Source organism: Octopus sinensis, linkage group LG8, assembly GCF_006345805.1.
Source record: "Octopus sinensis linkage group LG8, ASM634580v1, whole genome shotgun sequence".
NCBI lineage: Eukaryota > Metazoa > Mollusca > Cephalopoda > Octopoda > Octopodidae > Octopus > Octopus sinensis.
The window spans coordinates 83,199,579-83,223,788 of record NC_043004.1 but is presented as its reverse complement, the minus strand read 5'-3'; the positions used below and the strand labels follow the sequence as shown (position 1 = coordinate 83,223,788).

At 32.0% G+C, this 24,210-nt stretch overlaps 1 protein-coding gene across 4 annotated transcripts in view; it reads left to right on the top strand.

Annotated features, from left to right (window-relative positions):
• The window catches only part of LOC118764607, an 87,722-nt gene that overhangs the window by 35,486 nt on the left and 28,026 nt on the right, over nucleotides 1-24,210 (top strand). The window lies entirely within an intron of this gene.

The window sequence follows — 24,210 nt, the reverse complement described above, 5'->3', positions numbered from 1 at the left end:
TTCCTCTCCATGCCAGCAGACACGTTTCATGTAGAATTTACATATTCGTGTGCGCTGTCTGTTTCTATCCTTTTTGGTACATGGATAGTCAGGTTTGATTCTATCCTTGGCTGTTTCATCTTTTGGTTTTGTTTGAGGTTTAGTTTTTCCTTCTTTGGATGTTTCATCTTCTTTAGCTGTTGCATTTATTTATCATTCTTAATACTATTCCTGAAAAGGCATGAATACTGAGAGATTCTTAGCGGACCGCACAAAATGTTTGGCAGTATTCATCCAGTACTTCAGTTTGGATTTTTGATTCCGCTTTTGTCGGCTTTTCCATTTATTCTATATTACATTTCTTTTATACAAATTTATATTACATAAAATAATGTTTTTTAGCTGTTTTAAATTTACGTTTATACTTGATTTTATTTAATCTACACCTTTGAAATTGCTTTAATTTATTCATTCTGACAAAAATGTCTTAATATTCGACACACCAGGTATTGTGTTCGTGTATAATGTATGTGTGTATGGGTATATATATATATATATATATATATATATATATATATATATATATATATATCTAAAGCGCTAAAAACCACTAGGTGATCATCCGTATGCTAGAGGTAGATCACCTACTCCTACCATACGGCTCACCACCTAGTGGTTTTTAAGCCCTTTAAACATACCTATGTATTAGAATTTGCTCTGATTTTTCAGATTTTTGTATGCTAGGCTACCGGTTTTAAATTGATATTAATTAAATTAATATTCAATTTATCTCCCTCATAATTTAAACATATATATATATATATATATATATATATATGTGTGTGTGTGTGTGTGTGTGTGTGTGTGTGTGTGTGTGTGTGTGTATGTATGTGTGTGTGTGTGTGTGTGTGTGTGTGTGTTTGTGTGTGTGTGTGTCAATGTATATATAATAATATTATTAGGGAGTATAATTCCAAACTTACTGAGAAAAATTCAGTTTAGTATTAAGGCAAATTTCGCAATATAAAAATATAAAATATACTGAAGAGATAAAACTACTATTATGCAATTCAAACAATTATAGACGTGAAGAAAAACATAAATAACAAATATAATATATATTTCCATAAATCATAACTAGATCACAAAACGTAAAGAAAGGAATAATCAATATATAATAAGTATATGTATATATGTGTGAGTGTGTGTGAGTGTGCGTCTATAAATATATGTATATATATATATATATATATATATATATATATATACATATATATATGTGTGTATTTTTACATATATATATATATAATATATATATATACATACATTTGTATATATATATATACATATATGTATATATATATACATACACATATACACACACATATATAGGTGTGTGTGTTTGTGTGAATGTGTGCAGATATATATATATATACACACACCCATGTATGCACACACATATGGATACATATGTGTACATGTGTGTTTGTGTATTTATATATATATGTATATTTATGCATATAAATATACATGCTATTTAATAATATATCGACTGTAAATAAGAATACGGATTTGTTTTTTGTTTAGACAGAAAGGAATATTGACCAGGTTTCATAGAAAGTGGTCTTACATCTTTTATACTTTCATGACAATAAAATTTTTAGTAGAAAGGTTTTCAGATCTTTAGCAACTAATTAAAGCTAACATCATATACACTAATGCTGTCGAATTTCTACAGGCCTTTCATAATTACTTTATTTTGCCATCGGTTATTGTTTAAATTTTACCGTTACATTAAATTTTACAACACAGACAAAACTAGACAAGAAAGAAAGAGCGGAAATCTTTAAAAATTGCTTTATATATCGTGTGGACTCTACTGCCGTGTTTATCTATTTGAAAGCAAAACTCACTTAATTCGACGGAATTAGAATAAGCATGGAAGTAAAACAAACACAATTCTTTAAAATGTTGGAATTATATCGAAAAATTAGTAATATTCGGAAACATATTATGAATAAATCCATCTTGAAAACACTCGAGTTGAAAGTAATTTGTTTCTCTGCAATTTACTTATTGTACATTATATATTTGATTGTAAACCCGATTCGGCATATTGTGACTTTAATACAAATGCAAAATGCTAACACAAGTGGAATATTTGTGTATTGTTACATAATTCTTTACAGGAGTTTCTTAACTCTCTTCTGTTTGGTGAAGCTCTTCAGGGATTCTAACGACAAGCAACTATTTGAAAAATTCGCCGATCTTGAAATTGAAGAGGAAAGTAAAAAATATTATAACTGTAATTTAATATTTTCATATACAACTTTATTTGTATATATATCCGGGCTTGTCATTTTCTATATGTGTATGGATCTTATTTTGCCGCTCTGCAGTAGCGATTTTCTGCTGTTTTTAACATTTCCTGTACCAACAAATAATACATATTACATTCCAGTTTTAACAATACAACTCATCTTCAATTGTTTCTCTTTGGTGACTGTGTTATTCGATCTCTATTTTGATCTTATAATCAGTCTTACACTTATTTATGAGTTTAAGAAAGTGGCGAATGAGGCCCAAAAGTGCATAAAAGAGCAACAATCGGATAAGACTGTTATGTTCAAGACACATAGAGGGATTGAAGAAATATGTAATAGACACGATACTCTAAGCGCAATACTGAGATTTGTCAACGAATCACTGCAGTTAACATCCGGATTTATCGTCTTTGCTAATATAACAAGCGGCTGCATTGCCACGTATGGAATGATAAATAATTCCTTTAAATCTGCCCCATATGTACAACTTTATATGTTACTGATGTTAATCATTAACATACCCTTTTGCATAGGAATAATTTGGTGTGGACTTTGTATAAACCGATCAGTAAGTGTTATAATTTATCTTTATGGATCACGAGTTGATATATGTATACATAGGTTACTAGTGAAGTTAGGCTTATTGTCTCTCAGGTTTATTTGAATATTCTTGGTAGTTAAGGTCCATTCCTTGTAAATTTAAACCTTTCAATTCAACTTCAAATGGTTAAGAATGTTTATCCAGTGTTGTTCATGTAGTATATTAGGTTGGCTAATATGTATAGATGGGAGTGTTATATACATTTTACAATATTAAAGAATATCATATAATATATATATATATATATTATATATATATATATATATATATATATATATATATATATATATATATATATATATATATAAAAATATTTATATGAAAGAAAATATCGAAATAGCTAGTGTAAATAGCAAAAGTAATGCGGTTTATAGAATTTTTCAGATGAAAAAATGGATGGTTTTCCAATGTGACTAGCTAGAAACTAGAAGGTGTTGTGTATAGAAGTGAATATGCATGTTTATCTTGCTGCGCCACTTCGCATCCGTATGGGTACTTATAGGTCTAAACAGATATAAACTTGAATGTACTTAGGCATACACACAGAGGCATATCGATACAAAATCATACACACATACACACTCACATACATACAAACACACACACACACACACGCACGTATATAACCAGTTATGAGTAAATTATATAGAAAGAAGGATATGTATGTACCTCCATGAAAATAAAAATTTGGTATTTATTTGTTACGTATGCAGAGTGTTTAGTTGCGTGGCGGAAAGTCCTAAAAGGGAGTTATTGGACTAGAGTGGAGGGATTGGTGTATCTGTTTCAAGATTGTTGACAGCTAAATTTTAAAATGGTGGGTAGAATTTAATCAAGTGAATATTAATCTACGGTTAGAGGGAAAACTATGGGTATTATTTGGTTCCGATGGAGTAGAATATCATCAATTTGGAGAACACGTTTACCAATTATTATTATTGTTATTATTATTATTATTATTATTATTATTATTATTATTATTATATATTATTATTATTATTATTATTATTATTATTTTTATCATTATTATTATTATTATTATTATTATTATTATTATTATCATTTTATTAATATTATTATTATTATTATTATTATTATTATTATTATCATTTTATTAACATTATTATTATTATTATTATTGTTATTTTTATTAACATTATCATTTTTTTAATATTATTATTATTATTAATATCCCCCTCCTCCTCCTCATCATTATTATTATTATCATTTTCATTATTATTATTCAGTAGTTTTATTTTTATAGCGTGCTTTCACTCCACTACCGAGCGCAGCTCTGTGTGCCTTGGGTATGTGCTGTGATTTGTTGTGATGCTCTGATGGTTATTGTATGGAAAGTGTTCTGCGTAGGATGTGTGCAGTGCCTAGTAGTGCAATTTTCTGTATGTTATATGTGTTTGTAAGTCCTGGTGTTTTTGTTATGTATTTGTCTGAATATTTTTTTATCATGCCTAATGCACCTACTATGATAGGAATTGTTTCTGTTTTCAGATTCCACATTCTAGTTACCTCTATTTCCAGGTCTTTGTATTTTGAGAGTTTCTCCATTTCTTTTAGAGACACGTTGTCATCAGCCGGTATTGATACATCAATTAGAAAGCATTTTTTTCTTCATGATCTCTGACAACTATATCTGGTCTGTTGGCCTTAATTTCTCTATCTGTGTGTATCGGCATATCCCAGAGTATGGTTGCTTTCTCGTTTTCTGTGACCTTTTCTGGTGTGTGCCTATACCATCTTTTTTCTGTTGTTATTCCATGCTTTAGGCATAGCTTCCAATGTATGTAGGTTCCAACTCTGTCAAGTCTGTGAATATATTCCTTATTATTATTATTATTATTATTATTATTATTATTGAGTGAGAGAGCAGTTCATGCCATCAAAGTGACACTGGGGTAAAATATACGAAGCCCAATATACCCATCATGACTACCCGTCTGATAAAGGTACACCAGGCACATGCATCACAACCATTATTATTATTATTATTATTATTATTATTATTATTATTATTATCATTATTATTATTATTATTATTTCTATTATTATTGTTGTTGTTTTTATTGTTGTTTTTGCTGTTGCTGTTGTCGTTGTTTTATCACATTTGCTTCATATTTGTAAAAGTTGGTTCAAAATGTCACCCACTAATCTCAAGCAACAAGTCCATGCGCTTAGCTTTTTCTGCGCTTGTTTCGAGTATGTCTAATTCCGGAATTTGTTGTATTTGAAATTCCCTTAGATATTCCTTTGCCCGTTTGTTACTGAGTGTGATGCTCTCTTGTTTTCAAGTTTAACATCCAGTTCTCAGAGATTTTCAGGTAGGTGTCTAGGCCAATTATGGCAATATTTATTGGTAATGCCAGTTGTGAAAGTCCACAGCCTCCCTCTTTTCTGCTCAGATAAAAGTCGTTCTATATCTGCTTTAGGGTTTTTCTTTCTATGCATTGTCAACAGCTTTCGTATTCCTCTGTCAAAATTACATATTTCAATAATTGATCAGTTAATGATATTGAAACTGGAAGTCACTACTGGTATGGCTAAGTCATTGATCGCTTCGATCCTGTTTCAGCTGTGTCTTAAGTATTGCTCTCGCCTTGGGATAACACTCTCTTCTGATGATTTCCTTATCACTGATTGCCTTATTATGTCCCCTTCAAGTACCCCTAGGTACTTGTAGCTCTCCGCTGGTTCCAACTATTTTATGACATTCTGCAGGTCAAAGTTATTGTTAGATGTTTCTGTCGTTGCTCCTTTGATAAAAGTAGCTTTTGCACATTTATCGACGCCAAAATGTATCCTGATATCATCAATGAACTGTTTAACAATCACTAGTAAGCCTTTGAGTTGTTGGTGATATTTTGCAAAGAGCTTTATATCAAACATGTAAATGAGATGATTTATATTTTTATCAAACATTTTTATAAGCGTACTGTGTATCATTGAGCAATTTTGAGAGAGGTATTAAGGCTTAACAAATGAGTAACGGTGATAGTGAGTCACCCTTGTAAATGCCACATGAAATTTTTACATCCCCAGCATTTAGAGATTCATTGTCATTGTTTAAAGTTAGTGTGATTCTCCATGATCTCATACTTACAGACAAAATTTTTCGCAGAGTATGCGCTATTTTATACATTTCCAGACATTTCTTAATCCAGGTATGTGGCAAGTTATCAAAATTTTTATATACTCAATCCAGGCTATTGAAAAGTCTGTGTCGTTTGTGACAATCTTCTAAGATCATCTTATTTAGGAGTAACTGATCTTTACAACCATAGGATCCAAGTTTACATCCTTTTTGCTCATTAGCGAATGTGCTGCTCTCTATTAAAAACTGTAGGTATATTCATTCAGAATAGATGTTAACGTTTTATATATTGTTGTTAAGCAGGTTATGGGTCTATAATATTTTGTTCCATTTGTTTCTTCTTTTTTTTGGAAGTAGGTGTATTAAACCATCAACTAGCCAAGAGGGATTCATACTAGGGTGTTGCAAAACATCTTAGTAAAGTTCTGTCAGCAGTTCATGTCTCTCTGGGAAGTCATTTAACCAGAAGTTAGGAATTTTATCCTTTCCTGGAGACTTCCATTTGCTTGACCCCCTGAGAGCAGATCTAATATCTCCTACGTTAAAAGCCTCCTACTTTTGCTCCTCTACTACAGAGCGCAGCTCTATGTGCCTTGGGTATGTGCTGTGGTTTGCTAAGATTCTCTTATGGTTACTGTATTGAAAGTGTTTAGCATCGGGTGTGTGCAGTGACCAGTAGTGCTGTTTTCTTTATGTTTTATATAGTTGTAAGTCCTGGTGGTTTTGTTATGTTATTGGCTGAATATTTTTTATCATACCTGATGCGCATTCTATGATAGGTAGCGTTTCTGTTTTTAGACTCCACATTCGAGTTGCCTGTATTTCCAAGTCTTCGTATTTTGAAAGTTTTTCGAATTTGTTTTAGAGAAACGTTGTCATCTGCTGGTATTGATACAACAATTAGAAAGCATTTTTTTCTTCATGATCTCTAAAATGTGTGTTCCTGTCAGTCATTTTAACCAGAAGTTCCGGATTCTTGTCTTGCCCAGGTGCCTTCCAGTTGCTTAGTCGTTGCAGTGCCTGGATGAACTCTTGAGTTGTTATCGGGGTTCACAGTTGTTGAGACGCTAAGTCCTTTGTTTTAATAGTCCCTTTCTGAGGTTGTTCCTACGCCGATCATATTTCTTTCCAAAATTCTTCCACTACTTCTGCTGTTTGTGCTGCATTGACCTTGTTAAGTAGCTTAGTCAGTTGCTTGTTGTTGTTGTTGTTGTAGTTGTTGTTGTTGTTGTTGTTGTTATTGTTATTATTATTATTATTATTATTATTATTATTATTGCTTGCTTAATCTACTATAATTGCATTTAATTATCATTCTTAATATTATTGCTAAAAAGGCAGGAATACTGACAGATTCTTAGCGGACTTCACAAAATGCTTGGCATTATTCATCCAGTACCTCAGTTTGGAATTTTTGATTCCGCTTCTGTCGACTTTTCCATTAAATCTATATTACATTTCCCTTATCCAAATTTATATTATATAAAATAATGTTTCTGAGCTGTTTTAAATTTACGTTTACACTTGATTTTATTTAATCTACACCTCTGAAACTGCTTTAATTTATTCATTCTGGCAAAAATGTCTTTATATTCGACACAGCATGTATTGTGTTCGTGTATAATGTATGTGTGTACGGGTATATATATATATATATATATATTTAAAGTGCTAAAATACCACTAGGTGGTTAGCCGTATGCTAGAGGTAGATCACCAACTCCTACCATACGGTTGACCACCTAGTGGTTTTTTTAGCCCTTTAGACATACACATGTATTAGAATTTTCTCTGATTTCTCAGGTTTTTCAATGCTAGGATACCGGTTTTAAATTGATATTAATTAAATTAATATTCAACTTATCTCCCTCATTATTTAAATGTATATATATATATATATATATATATATATATATATATATATATATATATATATAAAATATATATACATATATAAATATATATGTGAGTGTGTGTGTATGTGTGTGTGTGTGTATGTGCGAGTGTGTGTGTGTGTGTGTATGTACATATAATAATATTATTAGGAGTATAATTCCAAACTTACTGAGAAAAATTCAGTTTAGTATTAAATCAAAGTTCGCAATATAAATATATAAATTATAATTAAGAGATAAAACTACTGTTATGCAAATCAAACAATTATAGATTTAAACAAAAACATAAATAACAAATATAATATGTTTCCATAATTCATAACTAGATCACAAAACGTAAAAAAAGTAATAATCAATATATAATAAGTATGTGTATATATGTGTGCGTGTGTGTGTGTGTGTGTTTGTATGTGTGTGCGTGTGTGTGTGTATATATTAAATTAGATTTATGATATTTTATACTTTCCTCTTCATTTTCAAGATGGGCGAATTTTTCAATTAGTTGCTTGTCGTTAGAATCCCTGAAGAGTTTCACCAAACAGAAGAGTGTTAAGAAACTCCTGTAGAGAATTATGTAACACTACACAAATATTCCACTCGTGTTAGCATTTTGCATTTGTATTAAAGTCACAATATGCCGAATCAGGTTTACAATCAAATATATAATGTACAATAAATAAATTGAAGAGAAACAAATTACTGTCAAATAGAGTGTTTTCAGGATTCATAATATATTTCAGAATATTACAAATTTTTCGATATAATTCTAACATTTTAAAGAATTGTGTTTGTTTTGCTTCCATGCTCATTCTAATTCGGTCGTATTAAGTGAGTTTTGCGTTCAAATAGATAAACACGGCAGTAGAGTCCACACGATATATAAAGCAATTTTTGAAGATTCCGCGCTTTCTTTCTTGTCTGGTTTTGACTGTGTTGTAAAATTTAATGTAACAGTAAATTTGAAACAATAACCGATGGCAAAATAAAGTAATTATGAAAGGCCTGTAGAAATTCGACAGCATTAGTGTATATGATGTTAGCTTTAAGCAGTTGCTAAAGATCTGAAAGCCTTTGAACTAAAAAGTTTGTTGTCATGAAAGTATAAAAGATGTAAGTCCACTTTCTATGAAACATAGTCAATATTCCTTTCTGTCTAAACAAAAAACTAATCCGTATTCTTATTTACAGTCGATATATTATTAAATAGCATGTATATTTATATGCATAAATATACATATATATAACTACACAAACACACATATACACATATGTATCCATATGTATGTGCATACAAGGGTGTGTGTATATATATATCTGCATACATACACACAAACACACACCTATATATGTATGTATATGTGTATATATATATGTATATAAAAATAAATAAATATATATATATATATATATATATATATATATATATATATATATATATATATATATGTGTGTGTGTGTGGTTAATATTCCTTTCTGTCTAAACAAAAAACAAATCCGTATTCTTATTTACAGTCGATAATTTATTAAATAGCATGTATATTTATATGCATAAATATCCATATATATAAATACACAAACACACATATACACATATGTATCCATATGTGTGTGCATACATGGGTGTGTGTATATACATATCTGCATACATACACACAAACACACACCTATATATATGTATGTATATGCATATGTTTATATATATATATAAATATATATATATATATATACATACATATGTATATATATATATATTTATATATATATACATAGACATATACATACATATATATTTCTTTATTGCCCACAAGGGGCTAAACACAGAGGGGACAAACAAGGACAGACAAACGGATTAAGTCGATTACATCGGCCCCAGTGCGTAACTGGTACTTTATTTATCGACCCCGAAAGGATGAAAGGCAAAGTCGACCTCGGCGGAATTTGAACTCAGAACGTAGCGGCAGACGAAATACTGCTAAGCATTTCGCCCAGCGCGCTAACGTTTCTGTGTGTGTTTGTGTGTATGTATGCAGATATATATATACACACACCCATGTATGCACACACATATGGATACATATGTGTATATGTGTGTTTGTGCATTTATATATATGTATATTTATGTATATAAATATACATGCTATTTAATAATATATCGACTGTAAATAAGAATACGGATTAGTTTTTTGTTTAGACATAAAGGAATATTGACCATGTTTCATAGAAAGTGGACTTACATCTTTTATACTTTCATGACAACAAACTTTTTAGTTCATAGGCATTCAGACCTTTAGCATCTGCTTAAAGCTAACATCATATACACTAATGCTGTCGAATTTCTACAGGCCTTTCATAATAACTTTATTTTGCCATCGGTTATTGTTTCAATTTTACCGTTACATTAAATTTTACAACACAGTCAAATCTAGACAAGAAAGAAAGAGCGGAAAAATTGCTTTATATATCGTGTGGAATCTACTGTCGTGTTTATCTATTTGAAAGCAAAACTCTCTTTATAAGACGGAATTAGAATGAGTATGGACGCAAAACAAACACAATTCTTTAAAATGTTGGAATTATATCGAAAAATTAGTAATATTCGGAAACATATTATGAATAAATCCATCTTGAAAACACTCGATTTGAGTGTAATTTGTTTCTCTGCAATTTACCTATTATACATTATATATTTGATTGTAAACCCGATTCGGCATATTGTGACTTTAATACAAATGCAAAATGCTAACACAAGTGGAATATTTGTGTATTGTTACATAATTCTCTACAGGAGTTTCTTAACTCTCTTCTGTTTGGTGAAACTCTTCGGGGATTCTTACGACAAGCAACTATTTGAAAAATTCGCCGATCTTGAAATTGAAGAGGAAAGTATAAAATATTATAACTGTAATTTAATATTTTCATATACAGCTTTATTTGTATATATATCCGGGCTTGTCATTTTCTATATGTGTATGGATCTTATCTTGCCGCTCTGCAGTAGCGATTTTCTGATGTTTTTAACATTTCCTGTACCAACAAATAATACATATTACATTCCAGTTTTAACAATACAACTCATCTTTAATGGCTTCTCTTTGGTGACCGTGTTATTTGATCTCTATTTTGATCTTATAATCAGTCTTACACTTATTTATGAGTTTAAGAAAGTGGCGAATGAGGCCCAGAAGTGCTTAAAAGAACAACAATCAGATAAGCCTGTTATGTTCAAGACACATAGAGGGATTGAAGAAATATGTAATAGACACGATACTCTAAGCGCAATACTGAGATTTGTCAACGAATCACTGAAGTTAACATCCGGATTTATCGTCTTTGCTAATATAACAAGCGGCTGCATTGCCACGTATGGAATGATAAATAATTACTTTAAATCTGCCCCATATGTACAACTTTATATGTTACTGATGTTAATCATTAACATACTCTTTTGCATAGGAATGTTTTGGTGTGGACTTCGTTTAAACCGATCAGTAAGTGTTATAATTTATCTTTATGGATCACGATTTGATATATGTATTCATAGGTTACTAGTGAAGTTAGGCTTACTGTCTCTCAGGTTTATTTGAAGGTTCTTTGTAGTTGAGGTCCATTACTTGTAAATTTAAAACTTTCAATTCAACTTCAAATGGTTAAGAATGTTTATCCAGTGTTGTTCATGTAGTATATTAGGTTGGCTAATATGTATAGATGGGAGTGCTATATACATTTTACAATATTAAAGAATATCATATAATATATATATATATATATTATATATATATATATATATATAAATATTTATGTGAATGAAAATATCGAAATAGCTAGTGTAAATAGCAAAAGTAATGCGGTGTATAGAATTTTTCAGATAACAAATGGATGGTTTTCCAATGTGACTAGCTAGAAACTAGAAGGTGTTGTGTATAGAAGTGAATATGCATGTTTATCTTGCTGCACCACTTCGCATACGTATGGGTACTTATACGTCTAGACAGATATAAACTTGGATGTACTTAGGCATACACAAACAGGCATATCGATACAAAATCATACACACATACACAATCACATACACACAAACACACACACACACACGCACATATATAACCAGTTATGAGTAAATAATATAGAAAGAAGGATATGTACATACCTACATGAAAATAGAAATTTGATAGTTATTTGTTATGTAAGCAGAGTGTTTAGTTGCGTGGCGGAAAAGGGCTAAAAGGGAGACATTGGACTAGAGTGGAGTTATTGGTGTATCTGTTTCAAGATAGTTGACCGCTAAATTTTAAGAATGGTGGGTAGAATTTAATCAAGTGAATATTAATCTACGGTTAGAGGGAAAACTATGGGTATTATTTGGTTGTGAAGAAGTAGGATATAATCAATTTGGAGAAAACGTTTACCAATTACTATTGTTATTATTATTATTATTATTATTATTATTATTATTATTATTATTATTATTATTATTATTATTATTTTTTATTATTATTATTATTATTATCATTATTATTATTATTATCATCATCATCATTATCATTATTATTATTATTATTATTATTATTGTTATTATTGTTATCATTATCGTTTAATTAATATTATTATTATTATTATTTTATTATTATTATTGCTGTTGCTGTTGTTGTTGTTGATTTATGACATTTGCTTCATATTTGTAAAAGTTGGTTCAAAATCTCACCCACTGACCTCAAGCAACTAGTCCATGTTGTTGTTATGCGTAAAGTGCCATATATTTGGTTTTGTACATAGTGTTGTTCTAGAGAATGTTTAAGAAACCACAAGAAAGTTAAGTGTTTATTTAAAAATTTGAAATTACATAGAATGTATTTTTCGTACGATATGGGCAGTTCCCATGAGAATTATCTTTTGAATTTCTCCTATTTTGGGGTTTCCTTGTATCTGAGCTGGGTAAGCAATCAACTCCTCATGATTTCATTCCTTGGGGCACCTATGACAATAGTTATTGTTTTAGTTTCAGGTTCAACATTTTGCTAATTTCTTTTTCAAGATCTTTATATTTGCTCAGTTTTTGTGTCTTGACAGATACGTTTATATTGATTGGCACAATCAACAAGGAGGCATGTTTTTTGTCTGAAATCTTTCAATATGATGTCTGGCCTATTTGCATCTATCTTTCTTTCAGTTTGAATGGTGAAGTTCCAGAGGAGTGAGATGTGATTATTTTCAAGCTCTGGAAGTGGTTTGTGTCCCCACCAGTTTTTATTATGCGGCAAGTCAAGGTTTTTGCAAATTACCCAGTGAATATATTGTGCAGATCTATCATGCCTGTTGAGATACTCTGTAGGCGCAAGAAGACTGCACATGGAGAAAAATGATCAATCGTTTAAATTTTGTTGTTGACATACACGACATTTTGGGAAGCTGCCGTTCTGTAATCAGATGGCCTGGTAGTACCTTGTAGGTAGGCATTGATCTTTGGCTGCGATGATAAACCCTTATGTTTCAGATTTTAGCCGTAAACCATTAACCATTGATGGGTAAGGATTTTGTCAACATCGGCATTATTCACTCTCTTTGGGTATTTGCCATTGAGAGACTGTTCTTGCCATTTATCCGTCAGAATATCTAAGGCAGCAATATTAGCACGGGTTTTCATGCGCTTAGCTTTCTCAGCACTTGTTTTGAGTAAGTCTAATTCCGGAATTTGTTGTATTTGAAATTCACTTAGATATTCCTTTGCCCGTTTGTTACTGAGTATGATGCTCTCTTGTTTTCATGTTTAACATTCAGTTTTCAGGGATTTTAAGGTAGGTGTCTAGGTCAATTGTGGAAATCTTCATTGGTAATGCCAGTTGTGAAAGTCCACAGCCTCCCTCTTTTCTGGTCAGATAAAAATCGTTCTATATCTGCCTTAGGGTGTTTCTTTCTATACCTTGTCAATGGCTTACATATTCGTCTGTCAAAATTAAATATTTCAGTAATTGATCAGTTAATGATATTGAAAATGGAAGTCACTACGGGTATGGCTAAATCATTGATCGCTTCGATCCTGTTTCAGCTGTGTCTTAAGTATTGCTCTCGCCTTGGGATAACACTCTCTTCTGATCCTTTCCTCATCACTGAATGCCTGATTTTGTCCTCTTCAAGTACCCCTAGGTACTTGTAGCTCTCCGCTGGTTCCAACTATTTTATGACATTCTGCAGGTCAAAGTTAACGTTAGATGTTTCTGTCCTTTCTCCTTTGATAAAGTAGCTTTTGCACATTTATCGAGGCCAAATTGTATCCTGATGTCATCAATTAACTGTTTAACAATCGCTAGTAAGCCTTTGAGTTGTTGGTGATATTTTGCAAAGAGCTTTAAATTAAACATATAAATGAGATGATTTATATTTTTATCAAACATTTTTATAAGCGTACTGTGTATCATTGAGCAATTTTGAGAGAGGTATTAAGCTTTAACAAAAGAATAGCGGTGATAGTGAGTCACCCTGGAAAATGCCACATGAAATGTTTACATCCCCACCATTTAGAGATTCATTGGCACTGTTCAAAGTTAGTGTGGTTGTCCATGATCTCATACTTACAGACAAAATGTTTTGCAGAGTATGCGCTATTTTATACATTTCCAGACATTTCTTAATCCAGGTATGTGGCAAGTTATCAAAAGGTTTTATATACTCTATCCAGGCTATTGACAAGTCTGTGTCGTTTGTGACAATCTTCTAAGATTATCTTATTTAGGAGTAACTGATCTTTACAACCATAGGATCCTCGTTTACATCATTTTTGCTCATTAGGGAATGTGCTACTTTCTATTAAAAACTATAGGTATATTCATTCAGAACAGATGTTAACGTTTTATACATTGTTGTTAAGCATATTATGGGTCTATAATATTTTGGTCCATTTGTTACTTCTTTATTTAGAAGTAGGTGTATTAAACCATTAACTAGCCAAGAGGGTTCCATACTAGGGTGTTGCAAAACATCTTAGTAAAGTTCTGTTAGCAGTTCATGTCTCTCTGGGAAGTCATTTAACCAGAAGTTAGGAATTTTATCCTTTCCTGGAGACTTCCATTTGCTTGACCCCCTGAGAGCAGATCTTATATCTCCTACGTTAAAAGTCTCCTAATTTTACTTAACAACTACAGAGCGCAGCTCTGTGTGCCTTGGGTATGTGCTGTGGTCTGCTAAGATTCTCTTATGGTTACTGTATTGAAAGTGTTTAGCATCGGGTGTGTGCAGTGCGCAGAAGTGCAATTTTCTTTATGTTTTATATAGTTGTAAGTCCTGGTGGTTTTGTTATGTTATTGGCTGAATATTTTTTATCATACCAGATGCGCATACTATGATAGGAAGTGTTTCTGTTTTTAGACTCAACATTCGAGTTGCCTGTATTTCCAGGTCTTCGCATTTTGAAAGTTTCTCCAATTTGTTTTAGAGTAACGTCGTCATCTGCTGGTATGGATACATCAATTAGAAAGCATTTTTTTCTTCATGATCTCTGACAACTATATCTGGTCTGTTGGCCTTAATTTCTCTATTTGTGTGTATAGGTATAACCCAGATTATGGTTACTTTCTAGATCTCTGTCTATTTTTTTGCGTTTTGCTTGGCACAGTAATTGCCAGTAAAGGGTTTATCTAGTGTGATGTTGCTACTCTTAACTAATTTTCCTCTTTTCAAGGTTGATTTGGCACATGTTTCTAACCCAAATTTCATATCTATTTGTTTGGTAAATCCATGTACTGACTTTAGTAGTGTTTCCACCCGTTTATTATTTGTAGCTTATAGATTTAGGTCATCCATATATAAGAGGTAGCGGATTGTTTTGCCGTAACATTTGTATCCGCATCCAGTTGTGTTTAGCATGTCACAAAACGGTGACAGTGCCAAGCAGAAAAGGAGTGGAGAGAGCGTGTCTCTCTGGAATATTCCTCTACTAATGGGGCTGGCTGTTGTTTTCTCTAGTTTCTTTTTTATTTTGAGCTATAGTACTGTCTGCCACTTATTCATAGAGTGTCTTATGTATTTTTAAATAATCATTGGTGCTACATTGTTCATGGCTAGTGTTTCCAGGATACACGTGTGGGAAATTCTATCAAAAGCCTTTCGGTAGTCGATCCAGGCCATACTGAGGCCTTTCTTCTCATTGCGGTTGTTTTCAGTTATGGCTTTATTGATCATTAATTGATATTTACAGCCATATGAGCCCTTGCAGCATCCCTTCCGCTCTTTTGGAAAAAAAAACGTGTTCGTTTCTTCCTTATGCTTGCTCAATTTCTGCGATATTATTGCAGTAACGCCTTGGTAAATTGTAAGGAGAGGTTATTGGTCTGTAGATTTGTGGGCTTGTCGTTTCAGTGAATTTGGGAATTACGATAGGTTTCCCGTTTGTGAGCCATTCAGACATTGTCTCTGGCTCTGCTAGTATGTCATTAAAGTTTTCAGCCAGCTTCTTGTGTGTTTCTCTCTGATATCTTAACTAGAAGTTCCGGATCTTGTCGTGCCCAGGTGCCTTCCAGTTGCTTAGTCGTTGCAGTGCCTGGATGAACTCTTGAGTTGTTATTGGGGTTCACAGTTGTTGAGACGCTAAGTCCTTTGATTTAATAGTCCCTTTCTGAGGTTGTTCCTACGCCGATCATATTTCTTTCCAAAATTCTTCCACTTCTTCTGCTGTTTGTGCTGCATTAATCTTGTTAAGTAGCTTAGTCCGTTGCTTGTTGTTGTTGTTGTTATTATTATTATTATTATTATTATTATTCAGTAGTTTTATTTTTATAGCGTGCTTTCACTTCACTACCGAGCACAGCTCTGTGTGCCTTGGGTATGTGCTGTGATTTGTTGTGATGCTCTGATGGTTATTGTATGGAAAGTGTTCTGCGTAGGATGTGTGCGGTGCCTAGTAGTGCAATTTTCTGTATGTTATATGTGTTTGTAAGTCCTGGTGTTTTTGTTATGTATTTGTCTGAATATTTTTTTATCATGCCTAATGCACCTACTATGATAGGAATTGTTTCTGTTTTCAGATTCCACATTCTAGTTACCTCTATTTCCAGGTCTTTGTATTTTGAGAGTTTCTCCATTTCTTTTAGAGACACGTTGTCATCAGCCGGTATTGATACATCAATTAGAAAGCATTTTTTTTCTTCATGATCTCTGACAACTATATCTGGTCTGTTGGCCTTAATTTCTCTATCTGTGTGTATCGGCATATCCCAGAGTATGGTTGCATTCTCGTTTCCTGTGACCTTTTCTGGTGTGTGCCTATACCATCTTTTTTCTGTTGTTATTCCATAATGTTGGCATAGCTTCCAATGTATGTAGGTTCCAACTCTGTCATGTCTGTGAATATATTCCTTCTTAGCCAGGACTGGGCAGCTAGAGATAATATGATTTATTGTTTCTTGTCCATCTCCACATATTCTGCAGTTACTTGTAATATTTCTTTTCATTACATGTTTTTGGTAATTTCTGGTGGGGAGGCTTTGGTCTTGTGCTGCAATTAAAAATCCCTCTGTTTCTGCTTTGAGTCCTGAGCTTCTCAACAATTGCTGGGATTTTTCTTTGTCTATTTCTTTTGCGTTTAGTTTAGTCCAGTATTTACCATGAAGGGGCTTTTCTTGCCATCGTTTTATCATGGTTCGTTGCTGTTCTATTTTTAGTTTGGATTTCATTTGTTTTATAGCTTTTGTTGTTTCTTCATCTTCTTCTTCTTCATGTTTATTAGGTGGCATCATTTCTTGTTTGTATTTGTCAGCTTCCTTAAATACTGAGAACAGTCTTTTGTTTTGCTCGTGTTTTGCCGATATCTGGACCAGTTTTCCTTCCTTCTGAAGTAGATATTTTTGCAGTCCTATGGTGGTTATTTTATAGTAGTTTTCCAGCTGTATAAGGCCTCTACCACCTTCTATACGTTGTATATATAGTCTTTCTATGTCATATTTTGGGTGATGCATCCTAGATCCTGTCAGTATTTTTCTTGTTTTCCTATCTATTTTGGTCAGTTCATTTCGTGTCCAGTTAAGGATATTGTAGCTGTAACTTATAACTGGGACAGCTAAAGTGTTGATACCTATTATCTTGTTTTTAGCATTGAGCTCTGTGTTTAGTATTGATCTAACTCGTCTATAATATTTTTTTTTTATTTTCTCTTTCATTTGTGTGTGTTGTGTCTTATCTAGTTCATGGATTCCTAAGTATTTGTAAGTTTGGCTTTGGTCTAATTCTTTTATTTCATTGGTTTTATCTAGTGTGATGTTGTTACTCTTAACTAGTTTTCCTCTTTTCAGGGTTACTTTGGCGCATTTTTCTAATCCAAATTTCATATCTATTTCTTTGGTAAATCCATGAACTGTCTTTAATAGTGTTTCCAGCTTTTTGTCATTTGCAGCGTATAGTTTTAGGTCATCCGTATATAAAAGGTGGCTGATCGTTTTGCCGTAACATTTATATCCGCATCCAGTTCTATTTAGCATATCAGATAGAGGTGACAGTGCCAAGCAGGAAAGGAGTGGAGAGAGCGTGTCTCCCTGGAATATTTCTCTTCTAATGGGGATGTCTTTGGTTTTCATGAGTCCCTCTTTTGTTTGGAGGTGTAGGACTGTTTGCCATTTATTCATAGAGTGCTCTATGAATTTTATGATTGTTGGTGCTACTTTGTTAATGGCTAGTGTTTCGAGGATCCATGTGTGGGGGATGCTATCAAACGCCTTTTTGTAGTCAATCCAGGCCATACTGAGGCCTTTCTTCTTTCTGTGGCTGTCTTCAGTTATGGCTTTATTAATCATTAGTTGATCTTTACAGCCATATGAGCCTTTGCGGCATCCTTTCTGCTCTTCTGGGAACAGTTTGTTTTTGTCCAGGTGCTTGTTCAGCCTTTGTGATATCACTGCAGTAAATGCCTTGAACATAGTAGGGAGGCAGGTTATTGGTCTGTAGTTTTCTGGTTTTTCTGTCTCACTTGATTTGGGAATTAAGATGGTTTTCCCCTTCGTGAGCCATTCAGGCATTGTCTCTGGCTCTGCTAGTACGTTGTGAAAGTTTTCAGCCAGCTTTTTGTGCATTCCTGTTAGATATTTCAACCAGAAGTTGGGGATCTTGTCATGCCCAGGTGCCTTCCAGTTGCTTAGTATTTGCAGTGCCTGGGTGACTATTATTATTATTATTATTATTATTATTATTATTATTATTATTATTATTACTATTAATATTGCTTGCTTAATCTACTATAATTGCATTTATTTATCATTCTTAATATTATTGCTAAAAAGGCAGGAATACTGACAGATTCTTAGCGGACTTCACAAAATGCTTGGCATTATTCATCCAGTACCTCAGTTTGGAATTTTTGATTCCGCTTCTGTCGACTTTTCCATTAAATCTATATTACATTTCCCTTATCCAAATTTATATTATATAAAATAATGTTTCTGAGCTGTTTTAAATTTACGTTTATACTTGATTTTATTTAATCTACACCTTTGAAATTGCTTTAATTTATTCCTTCTGACAAAAATGTCTTTATATTCGACACACCAGGTATTGCGTTCGTATATATATATATATATATATATATATATATATATATATATATATATATATATATATATATACATATATGTGTGTGTGTGTGTGTGTGTGTGTGTGTGCGTGTGTGTATCTATGTATATATAATAATATTATTAGGGAGTATAATTCCAAACCTACTGAGAAAAATTCAGTTTAGTATTAAATCAAATTTCGCAATGTAAATATCTAAAATATAATTAAGAGATAAAACTACTGTTATGCAATTCAAACAATTATAGACACAAACAAAAACATAAATAACAAATATAATATATTTCCATAAATCATAACTAGATCACAAACCGTAAAAACAGGAATAATCAATATATAATAAGTATGTGTATATATGTGTGCGTGTGTGTGTGTGTGTGTTTGTGTATATATTAAATTACAGTTATAATATATTATACTTTCCTCTTCATTTTCAAGATCGGCGGATTTTTCAAATAGTTGCTTGTCGTTAGAATCCCTGAAGAGTTTCACCAAACAGAAGAGTGTTAAGAAACTCCTCTAGAGAATTACGTAACAATACACAAATATTCCACTTGTTTTAGCATTTTACATTTGTATTAAAGTCACAATATGCCGAATCGGGTTTACAATCAATTATGTAATGTACAATAAGTAAATTGCAGAGAAACAAATTACTTTCAAATCGAATGTTTTCAGGATGGATTTATTCATAATATATTTCCGAATATTACTAATTTTTCGATATAATTCCAACATTTTAAAGAATCGTGTTTGCTTTGCTTTCATGCTCATTCTAATTCCGTCGTATTAATAGTGTTTTGCTTTCAAATAGATAATCACGGCAATAGAGTCCACACGATATATAAAGCAATTTTTAAAGTTTTCCGCTCTTTATTTCTTGTCTAGTTTTGTCTGTGTTGTAAAATTTAATGTAACGGTAGAATTGAAACAATAACCGATGGCAAAATAAAGTAATTTTGAAAGGCCTGTAGAAATTCGACAGCATTAGTGTATATGATGTTAGCTTTAAGCAGTTGCTAAAGATCTGAAAGCGTTTGAACTATAAAGTTTGTTGTCATGAAAGTATAAAAGATGTAAGACCACTTTCTATGAAACCTGGTCAATATTCCTTTCTGTCTAAACAAATAACAAATCCGTATTCTTATTTACAGTCGATATAATATTAAATAGCATGTATATTTATATGCATATATATACATATATATAAATACATAAACACACATTTATACATATGTATCCGTACGTATGTGCATACATGGGTGTGTGTATATATATATCTGCATACATACACACAAACACACACCCTTATATATGTATATGTGTATGTATATATGTATTTATATATATATATATATATTTATATATATATATATATTTATATACATACACATACACGTATACATACATATATAAGTTTGTGTGTTTGTGTGTATGTATGCAGATATATATATATACACACACCCATGTATGCACACACATATGGATACATATGTGTATATGTGTGTTTGTGTATTTAGATATATGTATATTTATGCATATAAATATACATGCTATTTAATATTATATCGACTGTAAATAAGAATACGGATTTGTTTTTTGTTTAGACAGAAAGGAATATTAACCACATATATATATATATATATATATATATATATATTTATTTTTATATACATATATATATACACATATACATACATATATAGGTGTGTGTGTTTGTGTGTATGTATGCAGATATATATATATACACACACCCTTGTATGCACATACATATGGATACATATGTGTATATGTGTGTTTGTGTAGTTATATATATGTATATTTATGCATATAAATATACATGCTATTTAATATTATATCGACTGTAAATAAGAATACGGATTAGTTTTTTGTTTAGACAGAAAGGAATATTGACCAGGTTTCATAGAAAGTGGACTTACATCTTTTATACTTTCATGACAATAAAATTTTTAGTACAAAGGCATTCAGATCTTTAGCAACTAGTTAAAGCTAACATCATATACACTAATGCTGTCGAATTTCTACAGGCCTTTCATAATTACTTTATTTTGCCATCGGTTATTGTTTCAATTTTACCGTTACATTAAATTTTACAACACAGTCAAATCTAGACAAGAAAGAAAGAGCGGAAAACTTTAAAATTGCTTTATATATCGTGTGGACTCTATTGCCGTGTTTATCTATTTGAAAGCAAAAGTCTCTTCATACGACGGAATTAGAATGAGTATGGATGCAAAACAAACACAATTGTTTAAAATGTTGGAATTATATCGAAAAATTAGTAATATTCGGAAATATATTATGAATAAATCCATCCTGAAAACATTCGATTTGAAAGTAATTTGTTTCTCTGCAATTTACTTATTGTACATTATATATTTGATTGTAAACCCGATTCGGCATATTGTGACTTTAATACAATTGCAAAATGCTAACGCTAGTGGAATATTTGTGTATTGTTACATAATTCTCTACAGGAGTTTCTTAGCACTCTTCTGTTTGGTGAAACTCTTCAGGGATTCTAACGACAAGCAACTATTTGAAAAATTCGCCGATCTTGAAATTGAAGAGGAAAGTAAAAAATATTATAACTGTAATTTAATATTTTCATATACAACTTTATTTGTATATATATCCGTGTCTGTCATTTCCAATGTGTGTATGGATCTTATTTTGCCGCTCTGCAGTAGCGATATTCTTATGTTTTTAACATTTCCTGTACCAACAAATAATACATATTACATTCCAGTTTTAACAATACAACTCATCTTCAATGGTTTCTCTTTGGTGACTGTGTTATTCGATCTCTATTTTGATCTTATAATCAGTCTTACACTTATTTATGAGTTTAAGAAAGTGGCGAATGAGGCCCAGAAGTGCTTAAAAGAACAACAATCAGATAAGACTGTTATGTTCAAGACACATAGAGGGATTGAAGAAATATGTAATAGACACGATACTCTAAGCGCAATACTGAGATTTGTGAACGAATCACTGCAGATATCATCCGGATTTATCGTCCTTGCTAATATAATAAGCAGCTGTATTGCCACGTATGGAATGATAAATAATTCCTTTAAATCTGCTCCCTATGTACACCTTTATATGCTACTGAAGTTTATAACTTACATGCTCTATTGCATAGGAATGATTTGGTGTGGACTTCGTTTAAACCGATCAGTAAGTGTTATTATTTATCTTTATGGATCACGTTTTGATATAGGTATTCATAGGTTAATAGTGAAGTTAGGCTTATTGTCTCTCAGGTTTATTTAAGGTTCTTGGTAGTTAAGGTCCATTACTTGTAAATCTAAACCTCAAATTTAACTTCACCACTAGTTTCTTGACCTGCAAATTTTAATCAGCTTGTTTGTATGTGCCAATTTGTAGCTTTTGGGATCTCTTTTCTAAGCGGAGATTGATGTAGATTATAGACCAAGTATTATAAAATAGCGGTTTTGTCTCCGTTTACAAAAATCTTTACTTCCTTCTTGAGTTCCTTGACTGGTGCGTGCAGTTTTCTTAGCTGTTATTTGTGTACTAGAGGAAGTTACATCTTAAAATATAGCCAGTTGTGGATCAGGTGGGGGAAATTTCTGTGACTTAAATAAATGCTGTAATTCTTAGGGTGTGTTATTTTTTCTCTTAGTCTCAGTCAAAATTGTATTCACACTGTATGAAGCGGCGTATAAAAGAATTGGGTTTGTTGACAAGTTTGATTAGATGTTGCTAGGCGAATATCTGAATTCCAGACCGCAAGAGACAACTCTAATGTAATTGGTAGAAACAATTGTGATAATAATGCTCATAATGGAAGCTAGCACACACATAGAGTCAGAAAGATAAATAGCCGGCCTAGAAGGATCCTCAACACCCCATTAGAAATAATCATTTCTACTGGAAGCACAAGCCTCAAATTTTGGAGGAAGGGTTTAAGTCGATCACATCGACCCCAGTGCGTAAATGGTACTAATTTTATAGATACCAAAGGGATGAAAAGCAAAGTCGACCTCGGCGGAATTCTAACTCATAATCTAACGGCGGACGAAACATCGTTAAGCATTTCGCTCGACCTACTAACACATTTAGAAATAATGTCAGGGAAACAACCACCCCAAAAAAGCAGGCAATGGAAGGGAGACAGATGTTACGATTCCTACAGCAGCTAGACAGGGCAATGCAAATGCTAGACATAATAGCATGGAAACCAGAGACGATAGCCAAAATGTAAACAATGGTAAATTCATAGATATGGTCCTACGAAGATAAGTTGGGTTAGTAACGGAAACATACTTGTAGAGGAAAAAGTTAAATTTCTACCCTAAATTCTGAATGTATGAGGAAAAATTTAGTAAACAAAAGGAAATTGCACGTTGGATATATATTATAACCAAATAGGAGGAAAGAAAATATTTACACGACGCACTACTAATTACTATTACGCGTGATACACCGTTCCCAAAAGGAATATGTATTGGCCTGACTGGGAGGGTGATAGGCTAATCTATCTTCTCTTTCTCCTTGAACTTTGATATATATATATATATATATATATATATATATATATATATGATTGTGTGTGTGTTTGTATGTGTTTATTTATGCTTGTATGTATTCCTGTATTACATTTATGCATATTATGGTGGGGCAACAGCAACATCTACTTTAAGAATTTGTGACTGTTTTTCATTCTTTTAATATTCTAATTTAACTCCTTTTCTATAATACCAACGTATTT